The following is a 12,615-nucleotide window of genomic DNA, read 5'->3' as shown; positions in this document are numbered from 1 at the left end:
AAAAAATAAAAAAAGACAAGGGCGGTACCTGTGGCTCAAAGGAATAGGGCGCCAGCCCCATATGCCAGAGGTGGTGGGTTCAAACCCAGCCCTAGCCAAAAACTGCAAAACAATAAAAAAAAAAAAGTGGTTATGTCATTTAACATTCCTAACAGTGATATGTTAGAGTTCCCGCTATTCCATATTGCTAATATTAGTTGCGCTATTGGATGCATAGTGGTAATACATCATTATGGCTTTAATTTGTATTTCTATGTTGATAAATAATGTTGGACATTATTTTATGAGCATCTGACCATTGGTATATTTTTTATGATGTACCTGTTCAAATATGCTACCACTTAAAAGAATTAGGTTATTGTCTTCTTATGACCTAATTGTAAGAATTCTTTTTTTTTTTGAGACAGAGCCTTAAGCTGTCACCCTGGGTAGAGTGCTGTGGCATCACAGGTCATAGCAACCTCCAACTCCTGGGCTCAAGCAAGTCTCCTGCCTCAGCCTCCCAAGTAGCTGGGACTACAGGCGCTTACCACAATGCCTGGCTATTTTTTGGTTGCAGCCCTTGTTGTTTGGCAGGCCCGGGCTGAAGAATTCTTTATATATACTAGATACAAGTCAGATGGTAGATGTGTGCATTGCAAATACTTTCTCCCAATCTGTCGCTTGCTTTTAAGTTTTTAAACAATGTTTTCTGAAGAGCAAATGTTTTTAATTTTAGTAAAGTCCAAAAATTAGCTTTTGAAATATGGAGAGAATGAGAGATTGATTACATATTAGTCTAGTTTTGATTAATTTCAATTCTTTGAAAATCATCAACTATGTATTCTTCAGGGGTTGTATTAATCAAAACATTTCTTTCTCTTATTGCCTTGGATAAGAACATTTGCTGTAATTTATGTGTCCTCATGCAGTGACTCTGAAACCTTTTCTTTTTTTTGCAGTTTTTGGCTGGGGCTGGGCTTGAACCCACCACCCTGGCATATGGGTCCGGTACCCTACTCTTTGAGCCACAGGCGCCACCCTCTGAAACCTTTTCTTAAAAAAAAATATGACCTAACTGGGAAATGTAGGGAAAAAGGAATATGTCAGATCTCTGCTTAATCATTTACATCAGAATTTTTCCCCCCTAAATGAGCCATCTATAAATGCCTGTTGGGAGTCAAAATAATTCTTTTGGAAAGACTATGCCAGCATGTGAACTCATGTGCAGGTACATAGATATGTGGTAGAGCCTGAATCACGCGAATGTTGAGACTCCCAGGAAAGAGGAGAAGAAGGTTATCTGAGATCAGAATACCGATCATGAAAATTTTTATTGAGGGCTCACTATGTATTAGTCACTGGGCTAATTGGATCATCTCATTTAATCCTCACAACAATGACCCTACAGGCACAAAAATGACCTATTGAACACCAGTGTTATTCCCTTTTGTGGAGTAAGAAACGATCTTAGAGTGAAAATTGTTCACTCGGTTTTGGCGAAGCTAGGACCCAAACCCTGGATGTAGGTGTGCCTGCGTGCTTTAATTACCATCCGTTCTGCACCTATTTTGTGAGGTTTCTTTGGTGCATTAACAGATGTATATATGTCATTGATAAAATTAACCCAGTAATGTTTTAGTTCATTAAACATGAAATGTCCAACTCTGAATCAAAACTTTACTTCATTACATTACTATCTCAAACCAGAAGCAGTGCAATTAATCAATGTATATACCTAAACCATCTATGTAAGTTTTTCCATCTCAGCAGTAGCTTGTCACGCTGGCAGCAGAGAAGCCTGGAGAGTGAGTGGTGATGAGATCATGAAAGGCCTTTTCCACAGCCTGTTGAGAATTGAATATTTTTCTTGCAAGAAGTGGTCCAAGGTCTGGAAGAAGTGGTAGTCAGTTGGTCAAGTGCTGGTGAATACAGTAGATGACAAGAGAATTTCCACGTCCCACTTCTATAGTAGGAGCAGTGTTGTTTGTGCCACATGTGATTGAGTGTTGTCTTATAAGAGGATTGGCCTTTTTCTACTGACCAGTCCTGGCTGCTTAATCCTTAGCATCCTTATTATTTTGTGTGACTGGTTGCAGTGGGCATCTGCTGTAATAAACTGACCAGGTTTCACGAAGCTGTACTGAATAATACCAGCATGACCACCACAGAGATACTGTTAGCTTTTTTTGATGACTATTCAAAAAATTCAATTGCAGGCCAGGTGGAGTGGCTCACACCTGTAATCCTAGCACTCGGGATTGCTTGAGTTTAAGAGTTAGAGAACAGCTTGAGCAAGTGAGAGACCCTTGTCTCTACTAAAAATGGAAAAACTAGCTGGGTGTTGTGAGCACCTGCAGTCCCAGTTACCTGGGAGTCTGAGGCAAGAGGATAGCTTGAGCCTATTATCTTTTTGAGCCTAGCCACCAACAAAGCCTGACTTTGAGGTTGCTGTAAGCTATGATGCCTTGGCACTCTACTCAGGGTAATGGAATGAGACTCTGTCTCAAAAAAAAAAGAACAAGGAAGTACACAATATGATATAAATAAACAAGAAGTGTCAAAGTGAAATGTCAGAGATACCAACTGTCAAACTTAATAATTTTTTTTTTTTAGAGACAGAGTCTTACTTTGTCACCCTCGGTAGAGTGCGTGGTATCACAGCTCACAGCAATCTCCAGCTCCTGGGCTTAGGCGATTCTCTTGCCTCAGCCTCCAGAGTAGCTGGGACTACAGGTGCCTGCCACAAAGCCTGGCTATTTTTTTGTTGCAGTTTGGCCTGGGCTGGGTTTGAACCCATCACCCTCAGTATATGGGGCCAGCACCCTACCCACTGAGCCACAGGCACCGCCTCAAACTTAATACTTAAAGAAATTGAGTATTTCATACTTAATAACTTAACCTAGTAACTAAACTATTGCACACTAAGATTATTTAATACTTAATTCATATTCTGATTTCCCAATTTCTCTCCCAATATTTTTTAACACCAATACTTGATGCCACTAATAGATCTTTAACACAGTTCAACCACATATTCTTTTTTTAAAAATAGTTTTATGTGGTTGTCTCAAGAAGAATTTCCTCAATGTGAGGAGTTAATTTTAATTTTTTATGTTTTTTGAGACAGAGTCTCTCTTGCCCTGAGTAGAGTGCCATGGCATCATAGCTCAGAGCAACCTCAAACTCTCTCGGGCTTGAGTAATCCTCTTGCCTCAGCCTCCCAAGTAGCTGGGTCTACAGGCCTGTGCCACTATACCCGGCTCATTTTTCTACTTTTAGTGGAGAGGGGTCTGACTCTTGCTTGGGTTGGTCTTGAACTTCTGGCTCGAGCAATCCACTGGAGTTGGCCTCCCGGAGTGCTAGGATTCTAGGCACCAGCCACCATGCCTAGCTCGAGACTTAAGTCTTAAACTCACATTTGCCAATATTCTTAAGTAAAAAATTTAGAAGATTCTAGTATTGAAACTTTAAACTCACTGACAAAGTACAGTTCACAAGACAAGGATTTGAAATGATGGAGAGAAGTTGCTAAGGGAGACAAGAGCTGTCCTTCATAAATAAGAAATTGTGCTGAGTCACCACTGTCCTTTTTTTTTTGCAGTTTTGGCCAGGCCTGGGTTGAACCCACCACCTCCAGCATATGGGGCTGGCACCCTACTCCTTTGAGCCACAGGTGCCGCCCCATAACTGTCCTTATTCATTTTTAGATAAATTAATGACAATAATGGAAGCAAGCAAAGGGGACTCTTGGTGCATCCCAGAGGTGGTGTCTAGGAAGGGATGAATTTTCAACATAGGATTCAGGGAGATGGTTATAACACCATCTCTCTGCCATGGTTTATGAAGGTTGAATGTGGCTTTGTATCAGGCTTTCCAACTATAACCTTTAGAGTCTACTCTAACAGTTGCCCTGGGGGGACAATGTGGTAGTAAAGTTATAGAAGGCAATTGTAGGACGGACTCTCTCTCATTTCTTCGTGCTTTAAAAATTAAACAGTTGAGTGTGCTGGTAACATTTTTCTTTCTCCTCTCCAGTTTCCTAAAGCAAAAAAACCCAAACCAAACAAACAAAAAACAAGAAAGTAAAGGATATGGAGAAAAATTCCTCTTGCCTCATATTAACTACTGAACTAACCATCATAAAATTATGACCTTTCTTGTCTTAGTGATTCGTAGCAGCATGAATATTTAGGATGTTAGAAAACTTTGGGGAGAACGATCCTTTATGTAAATAGGAGCACCTACTGCCTCCAGTAAGGGAGATTATTCATGGTTAAAGCCAGGGCATGTGTTTTGTTGAAACAAGTAAAGCCAAGCTTGCCTTCTTTCAGCCCCTCCTAGGCAGGTATGGAGTAAGGGAGGGGGTGGAGGAGGTGTAGAGTAATCCCCCAAGTTAGTAAATTCTGTTTGCTGATCTCGGCCACATCAGGTAGACACTGGAAAAAGCAGGCTCCTTCTGAGCTATAGTCCTGCTTGCCTCGCACCCTACTCCCCTGTAGATTTCTTTTTATTAGAATTTTTGAAGGATGTGGTTGGAGGAGAGGAGATAGAAGAGAAACAAGAGGCAAAGAGCTATTGCAGATTGAGAGCTGTCAGAAAGCTTTCCTGGTCTGCCTAATTTGTTTTCTACTCTAAATGCTTTCCATTATTAGCTGAGTGACCTTGGACAAGTACCTTCAACTCCTTTTAAAACTAATTTTCCAGCTCAGCGCCTGTGGCTCAAGCGGCTAAGGCACCAGCCACATACACCTAAAGTGGCAGGTTCGAATCCCCAGCCAGGACCCGCCAAACAACAATGATGGCTGCAACCAAACAATGGCCGGGGCTGTGGTGGGCACCTGTAGTAGCAGCTACTTGGGAGGCTGAGGCAGGAGACTCGCTTGAGCCCAGGAGTTGGAGGTTGCTGTGAACTGTGATGCCATGGCACTCTACCCAGGGGGATAGCTTGAGGCGCTGTCTTAAAAAAAAAACAACAACTAATTTTCCCACTTTGGGAGGCCGGGCAGGTGGATCACCTGAGCCCAGGACTTCAAGACTAGCCTGAGCAAGATCAAGATCCTGGCTCCACTAAAAATAGAAATAGTTATTTAGCCCACTAGCTGAGTGCTGTATCTGACACCTGCAGTCCCAGCTATTTGGGAGGCTGAAGCAAGGGGATCACTTGAGTCCATGTGTTTGAGGTTGCTATGAGCTATGACACCAGAGAACTCTACCCAGTGCAACCAAGTGACCCCCTCCCAAACCACTCATTTTCCTCCAAGTATGTATTTCCTTAAAAACAAGTAAGAGATGGCCAGGTGAGGTGGCTCACGCCTGTAATCCCAGCACTCTGGGAGGTCGAGGTGGGCAAATTGCTTGAGCTCGGGAGTGTAAGACCAGCCTGATCCAGTGCAAGACCTCATCTCTAAAAAATAGGCAGGTGTTGCGGCTGGCACCTATAGTCCCAGCTACTTGGGAGGTTGAGGCAAGAGGATCACTTGAGCTCAAGAGTTTGAGATTGCTGTGAGCTATGATGCCATGGCACTCAATCCCAGGGCAACTGAATAAGATTTTGTCTTAAACAACAAAACAAACCCCCCAAAACAAGTAAAAGAATTATTTTGGGTCAGCACCTGTGGTTCAAGTGGCTAAGGCGCCAGCCACATACACCCAAGGTGGCGGGTTCAAATCCAGCCTGGGCCCGCCAAACAATAACAATGGCTGCAACCCAAGAATAGCTTGGCATTGTGGTGGGCGCCCGTGGTCTCAGCTACTTGGGAGGGTGAGGCAGGAGACTCACTTGAGCCCAGGAATTGGAGGTTGCTGTAAGCAGTGAAGCCATGGCACTCTACCCAGGGGGACAGCTTAAGGCTCTGTCTCAAAAAAAAAAAAAAGAATTGTTTTTATCAGAATAATCCGCTTCTAGAAATAAGTGGGTCATTATGATAGTTTTGAGATACCCACAAATCAAGAAATATAAAATCTGCCTAGACCAAAACAAATGAAGCCCTCTCAGCAACACTGATGAACTGAACAAGTTGGAACTTGCATGGGTGAATCAGAAAGGATATTGTCCACCCTATTTCTTGGAATTGAAATAATGAACCATAACACAGTCTGTCTCAAAACTTTTGTAGTAACCTCCATACCTGGTGGCAGAATGACCACTGATTGATCCAAAACACCATTTCTTTCTCCTTAAGGAGCACACATAGCTCTTTCTTTGAGTCAGATCTCAGCTTGCTTACTTAGTAAGTACTGATGATGAAACTGCATGAGAGGGTTAGTAAGCCTCCCTTCAAAGGCAGGAAAGTAAACCTGTATGCACTAACCTCCCCCTACAACTCCACTGAAATCAACGCAAACAAGTAAAAAAAAAAAAAGTACGTGGCGGAGAGGGATAGAAACCAATACCTGAAGATTTCAACAAGTTTCTAAAAGGTAGAGAGTGGAAGGGAAGAATTAATGAGTAAAATGGGCAGAAAATGACACAAGCTAGACTACACAAGGTAAAGTGATAATTAGAAGCTTAGGATAAGCAATTCTGAACAATAAAGTCACAGACCATACACAAGCAAACTATAAACACTGAATGTGTGTAAGAAAGGTAATCTATTTGACCTTGATGCTGAAAATAGCATCATTTGAGAGACCTGAGAGTTATAACATTAGGTCCATGGAATAGAAAATATTGGCTCAGCACCTGTAGCTCCGCGGCTAGGGCACCAGCCACATACACTGGAGCTGGAGGGTTTGAATCTAGCCCGGGCCTGCTAAACAACAATGACAGCTACACAACTACAACCAAAAAAAAAAAAAAAAATTATCAGGCATTGTGGCAGGCACCTGTAGTCCCAGCTACTTGAGAGGCTGAGGAAAAAGAATCGCTTAAGCCTAAGAGTTTGAGGTTGCTGTGAGCTATGATGCCATAGCACTCTACTGAGGGTTACAAAGTGAGTCTCTGTCTCAAAAAACAAAAACAAAAAAAACTCTTGGGCTTGAGTGATCCACTTGCCTCAGCCTCCCAGGCAGCTGGGACTAGCCATAACACCCTGCTAATTTTTCTATTTTTAGTGGAGATGGGGTTTGGATCTTGCTCAAGCTGGTCTCACACTCATGAGCTCAGGCAATCCACCTGCCTTGGCCTCCCAAAGTGTTGGGATTACAAGTGTGAGCCACTGCACCTGCCTGGCCAAGACTGTCGATTTTCAATGAAGTTCTTTTTAAAAACAAAACAAAACACAAAAGCTGAAGTATAGGGCAGTAGTAAGATTCTTACTGTGCAACCTAGCGTGACCCCCCTTTTAGGTAGCATCCACCTTTAATTTTCTAAGCAAACCAACTAACTGCCTAAACTTGACCCACACAAAGCACATCACAATGTGGTGTTTTGTTGAGGCAAGAACCTCACTTGTGAGATAGTGAAAGGAGCAGTCTTCTTAGGTTTTTGATTTGTAGGAAAGGCATTTAAGAAAAGAACTTTTGTTTCCCGTGGATTAAAGGTTAGGAAGATTTTGGTTGTAAAAAAGAGACTGGCTGAAAGATGCATCAAATTACCTTTGGTTGAAAAGTATTGGCAATCAGTGGAAATCCTCTGTGTTTCCTGTGTTTAGCATTTATATAACATGTCTCAAGTTTAAAAGCTCTTTATTGTCATTAGCTAATTATCTCCCAAGGGCTGCAGGGCAGTTAGAGGGAATATTGGAACCAAGCCAGCTTTTAGAGCTGTAAAATGTACTTACATCTGTACCAGCTCTGACTCAGGGTATAATTTTCCACACATTGATCGATTTATGTGTAGATATTCAATCTCTGAAGTTTATTTTCTTTTTCTTTCCTTCTTTCCTTTTCTTTTTTTGTTTCATTCTTTGTCTTGGTATGATAGAGGACCTTTTTTCTTTCCTTTTCTTCTTCTTCTTCTTCTTCTTTTTTTTTTTTTTTTTGAGACAGAGTCTCATTCTCTTGCCCCATGTTGAAGTGCCATGGCATCAGCCTAGTTCACAGCAACCTCTAACTCCTGGCCACAAGTGATCCTCCTGCCTTAGCTTTTTGAGTAACTGGGATTACAGGAGTGTACCACCATGCCCAGTTATTTTTTCTATATTTAGTAGAGACAAAGGTCTTGCTCTTGCTCAGAGCAAGCTCAACTCTGAGCTCAAGCCATCCTCCCACCTCAGCCTTCTACAGTGCTAGGATTACAGATGTGAGCCACCTCACCCAGGCTTAAGTCCTTTTTCTAGACCTGACTTTTTTTTTTTTTAGAAGTACAAGTTACTGAAGCAAAAGAGAACTTATTCCAATAGCATCTCTTGTAAGTATCTTGAAAATAATTAAACATTGGTAACAGTTTTAGGCTCATCAAATCAGAATCCCTAAAGTGAGGTCTGAGTATTGGCACTTAGTAAATCCCTGAGTAAAACCATGATCAAGAACCACTTACTTAAATGACCAGTAGAGACTCTTCCCCACCTCCATCAATAACTAGATTTCCAAATAGAATGAAATACAATATTTGGCTAAAGATACCTTTTCATAAACACTAATTGTTAATAAATAATCTCATCTTGTTTTATGTCAAATTCAGTAGAACCTCCATAGTTGGTCACCTCCCCACACTGGGCATCTTCCTAAACTGACATAAGTTTCATAGACCAGACATGCACCAAATGTACATATCAGCACAGTAGGTCTAGTTCCTTACGTTAACCACCTCCGTATCTTGACCACTTCATTAGAGTCCTTTCAGTAGTCCTCTTACAGAAGTTTTACTGTTTATAATTTACATTATCGGAGTGTTTAAGAACTTTGGAGAATACAGAAGAATAAATATACGTGTATATAAAAAAATCACAAAAGAATCGTAGTTCATGTTTGCAATTCTATGCATTATTTCTATGTCTCGTCCTTTAAAAAAATTCACCAGCATTGCACTTTAGATTCCATGTGCAGTTTTTATAACTTACTTGTCAAATTTACATCATAAGCATTTTTCTTATTTTATGTTCTAAAAGTCATTTCTGGCTCGGCGCCTATAGCTCAACCGGCTAGGGCGCCAGCCACGTACACCTAAGGTGGCGGGTTCGAATCCCCAGCTGGGACCCGCCAAACAACAAAGATGGCTGCAACCAAAAAATGGCCGAGCATTGTGGCCGGCGCCTGTGGTCCCAGCTGCTTGGGAGGCGGAGGGAGGAGACTCGCTTGAGCCCAGGAGTTAGAGGTTGCTGTGAGCTGTAATGCCACGGCGCTCTGCCCAGGGGGACAGCTTGAGGCTCTGTCTCAAAAAAAAAAAAAAAAAATAATAATAATAAAAAAAAGTCATTTCTGAAAATGAAATTTAATGAAATGAGGGAACCGGGGACATTTATACTCATGGTTACATCAAAATGGAAATACAGATACCTTCAGAGCACAGTCCCATAGGAGTGTTTTCTACCTTTGTGTCTAACCCTTCATATCAGCAGGTATTAGAACTTGTGCTCAAATTCTATAGCGGAAATCTTGACTTTATTTGGTGTGTACTGCCCTCTACTGGCTATTGTACGGTGGTGCCCTTTTTCTATTTGTAAACTGTAAATGGTGGGTAAGGACGCTAAAGTTTAGATCTTATCTGTGCATGCTTCCATGTTGTGTATCCGTGTTTTTATTTATAAGTATTGCCTTAATGTAGAATTGAAGCTCTATGAATACAGGAACTGAATGTGGGTCTGTTTCCTTTTCATTTATTTAACACACATTTTAAAGAATCTACTACATACCAGGTCTGATGCTAGGAGTCTGGAGATACAAAGATGAAATCTTCACCTTCAAGTGGCTCATTGTCTAGTAGAAGAGACATAGCCAAATGGGGTAATCTATTCAATGAGTGGCTATCCCAGCAGACACACTTGATCTGAAGATGTGTAGACCTTCATCTTTCTTTATCTAGAAGAATCATCCTCTCCAGTGAAGCATGCAGCTTTGGGAAAAACACATGTGGCAGAGCCAGGAGGAAATGGTACACTGTTCTGGCAGGATAGATCCACCAAATTGGTTCTGGCAATCAATGGGGTTGACGGATGTCATAGTTGCTTTGCTCTCAATTTACTTGGTCACTTAAAATTTATGAGGGACTATAATGCATTAGTAAGATAAAACACATGGCAATAATTTGAAGTTTTAAGTTGAGCCCCTATAAGGGAATCCATCGCATTATCTAGAAAAGTATATTTTACATAATATGCAACCAAGGAAGAAAGATGATGATACTATTTTGAAAGCATCATCTTTGCATTTGGAACTTTACCTTGATTCCTTGGAAAAGAAATTAATATAAAACTAATTGGGCCTAATCTGAAAAAGGCCTGAAATACAGAACAAAGTATTCATGATCACTTATTTAAGCATGTAGTTCTCTTTGACCACATTATGCATAATTATGTAAAATCATATGTAGATTAGCAAACTCTTTTTTTTTTTTTTTAACCTGAGGATCTGGATCTATTGGGTCTACAAGGTTGGCTCCATACATCAATAGGCCTAATCATGACTATATAATGTTTATCATAAGTACAATGCTGGAAATTGCTGGTTGCATGGTTTTGGGTGAGTAACTTAACTTCTCTTCAGTTTTGTTTGTTTGGAAAAGGACATAACCCACCTTATTGTAAAAATTAGAAATAAGTCATGTGAAGTGTCCATCAAAATTTCTGGGATACAGTGGCTGCTCAATGGAGCACACTAGCTACTTTATAATGATAGGGTTGCAAGCGTGGGCTCTCGAGCCAGGCTAAGTGGGTTTGAATGTTGGCTCTACTCTCCGTTAGCTATGTGACCTGGAGCAAATAACTTTACCTCTCTGGGTCTCAGTTTCCCCATTGGTAAATTGGGGATGATTATATCTACCTCAGAAGACTGTTGAGCAGATAAAATGAGGAATACTCGTGAAATGCTTTGGAAAGTTTATTACTACATCAGGCTTCATAAATGATAATTATTATTTTCATTGCTATCCCTTTCAGATTTTAGAGACACTTGCATATGTTTAAAGTTCTATGTTAAAACCAGGGACAGACATCATCCCACATATAAAATACATTCCATTCAATGCTGTCAGAGGCCTAGTAGCCACCTCTCCTAGGATATGTCCTCAGAGCACTCAGGAGAAATTACAAGTTTGGCTGCTTTGCTGTGAGATAGTAATTCTCTTTTTTTTTTTTTTTTTTGAGACAGAGCCTCAAGCTATCCCCCTGGGTAGAGTGCTATGGCATCACAACTCACAGCAACCTCCAACTCCTGGGCTCAAGTGAGTCTCATGCCTCCGCCTCCCAAGTAGCTGGGACCACAGGCGCTCACCACAACGCCTGGCCATTTTTTGGTTGCAGCCATCATTGTTGTTTGACAAGCCTGGGCTGGATTCGAACCTACCACCTTAGGTGTATGTGGCTGGTGCCTTAGCCACTTGAGCCACAGGCACTGAGCTGAGATAGTAATTCCTAGTTCTTGACTTCCTTCTCTGTTTGTAGATTCCCAAAAGACTATGGGGGAGTAAAAACTTGGGAGAGGGGGTGATTAGGAAAGCATTATGTAACTAACACTTTCCTGTGCAACCCTGTCTCTTCCTCTCTCAAATAATTGTAGGACATAGTGGGTTTTTTAAAAATTTTATTTATTTGTTTGTTTATTTATTTATGACAGAGTTCCACTCTGTGTCCTGGGTAGAGTACTGTGGCATCATAGCTCACAGCAACCTCAAACTCTTGGGCTAAAGCAATCCTCTTCCTCAGCCTCCAGAGTAGCTGAGAACATAGATGCCTGCCACAACACTGGCTATTTGTAGAGATGGGTTCTTGCTCTTGCTCAGGCTGGTCTTAAACTCCTGAGCTCAGGCAATTCACCCCCAGAGTGCTAGGATAACATGCATGAGCCACCTTGCCTGGCCAGGGATACTGGTTTTGTACAGATGAATTTTGTGTACCCAATTTCAGTCTACGTCTTGTCTTTAGCAGTGATTTGGCTGGTGCTCCTCCTGCCTCAGCGTATTTAGTGACAATGTGCTGTGGACAGTCATCTTAAAGGGGTGCCAAGAAGGTTTCCACACCCAAACGATGTGAATGAGGAACTGGACAGGGTATACCTAATTCATTCAACACTTATAGCAGAAATACAACTGTGATAACTGCTAGTAAGGTTACAAGGAGTAAAGGGGATTCTGATTAAGAAGAACTTAGGGAGAGGTTTAAAAAGAGGCAACAGGCAGGTCCCCGTGGGTCACGCCTGTAATCCTAGCACTCTGGGAGGCTACAGCAGGAGGATCGCCTGAGCTTAGGACTTCCAGACCAGCCTGGGCAAGAGCAAGACTCCATCTCTATTAAAAATAGAAAAATCGGGTGGTGCCTGTGGCTCAAAGAGTAGGGCGCCGGCCCCATATACTGGATGTGGTGGGTTCAGGCCTGGGCCTGGCCCAAAACTGCAACAACAATAACAACAACAAAAAAAAAAAAAAAAAGAAAGAAAGAAAGAAAAATCACGGTGTGTGACACACCTTTTGGGGTCAAGACACAATTATAAGAGGGACTTTACCTAACAAATGCAATCAGTGTAACCTGGTTTCCTATACCCTCAATGAATCCTCAATCATTAAAAAAAAAAAGAGAGGCTCGGCGCCTATAGCTCAAC

Source organism: Otolemur garnettii, unplaced genomic scaffold, assembly GCF_000181295.1.
Source record: "Otolemur garnettii isolate 467f Iridium unplaced genomic scaffold, OtoGar3 scaffold00010, whole genome shotgun sequence".
Lineage (NCBI taxonomy): Eukaryota > Metazoa > Chordata > Mammalia > Primates > Galagidae > Otolemur > Otolemur garnettii.
Note: the sequence above shows the minus strand (reverse complement) of the source record.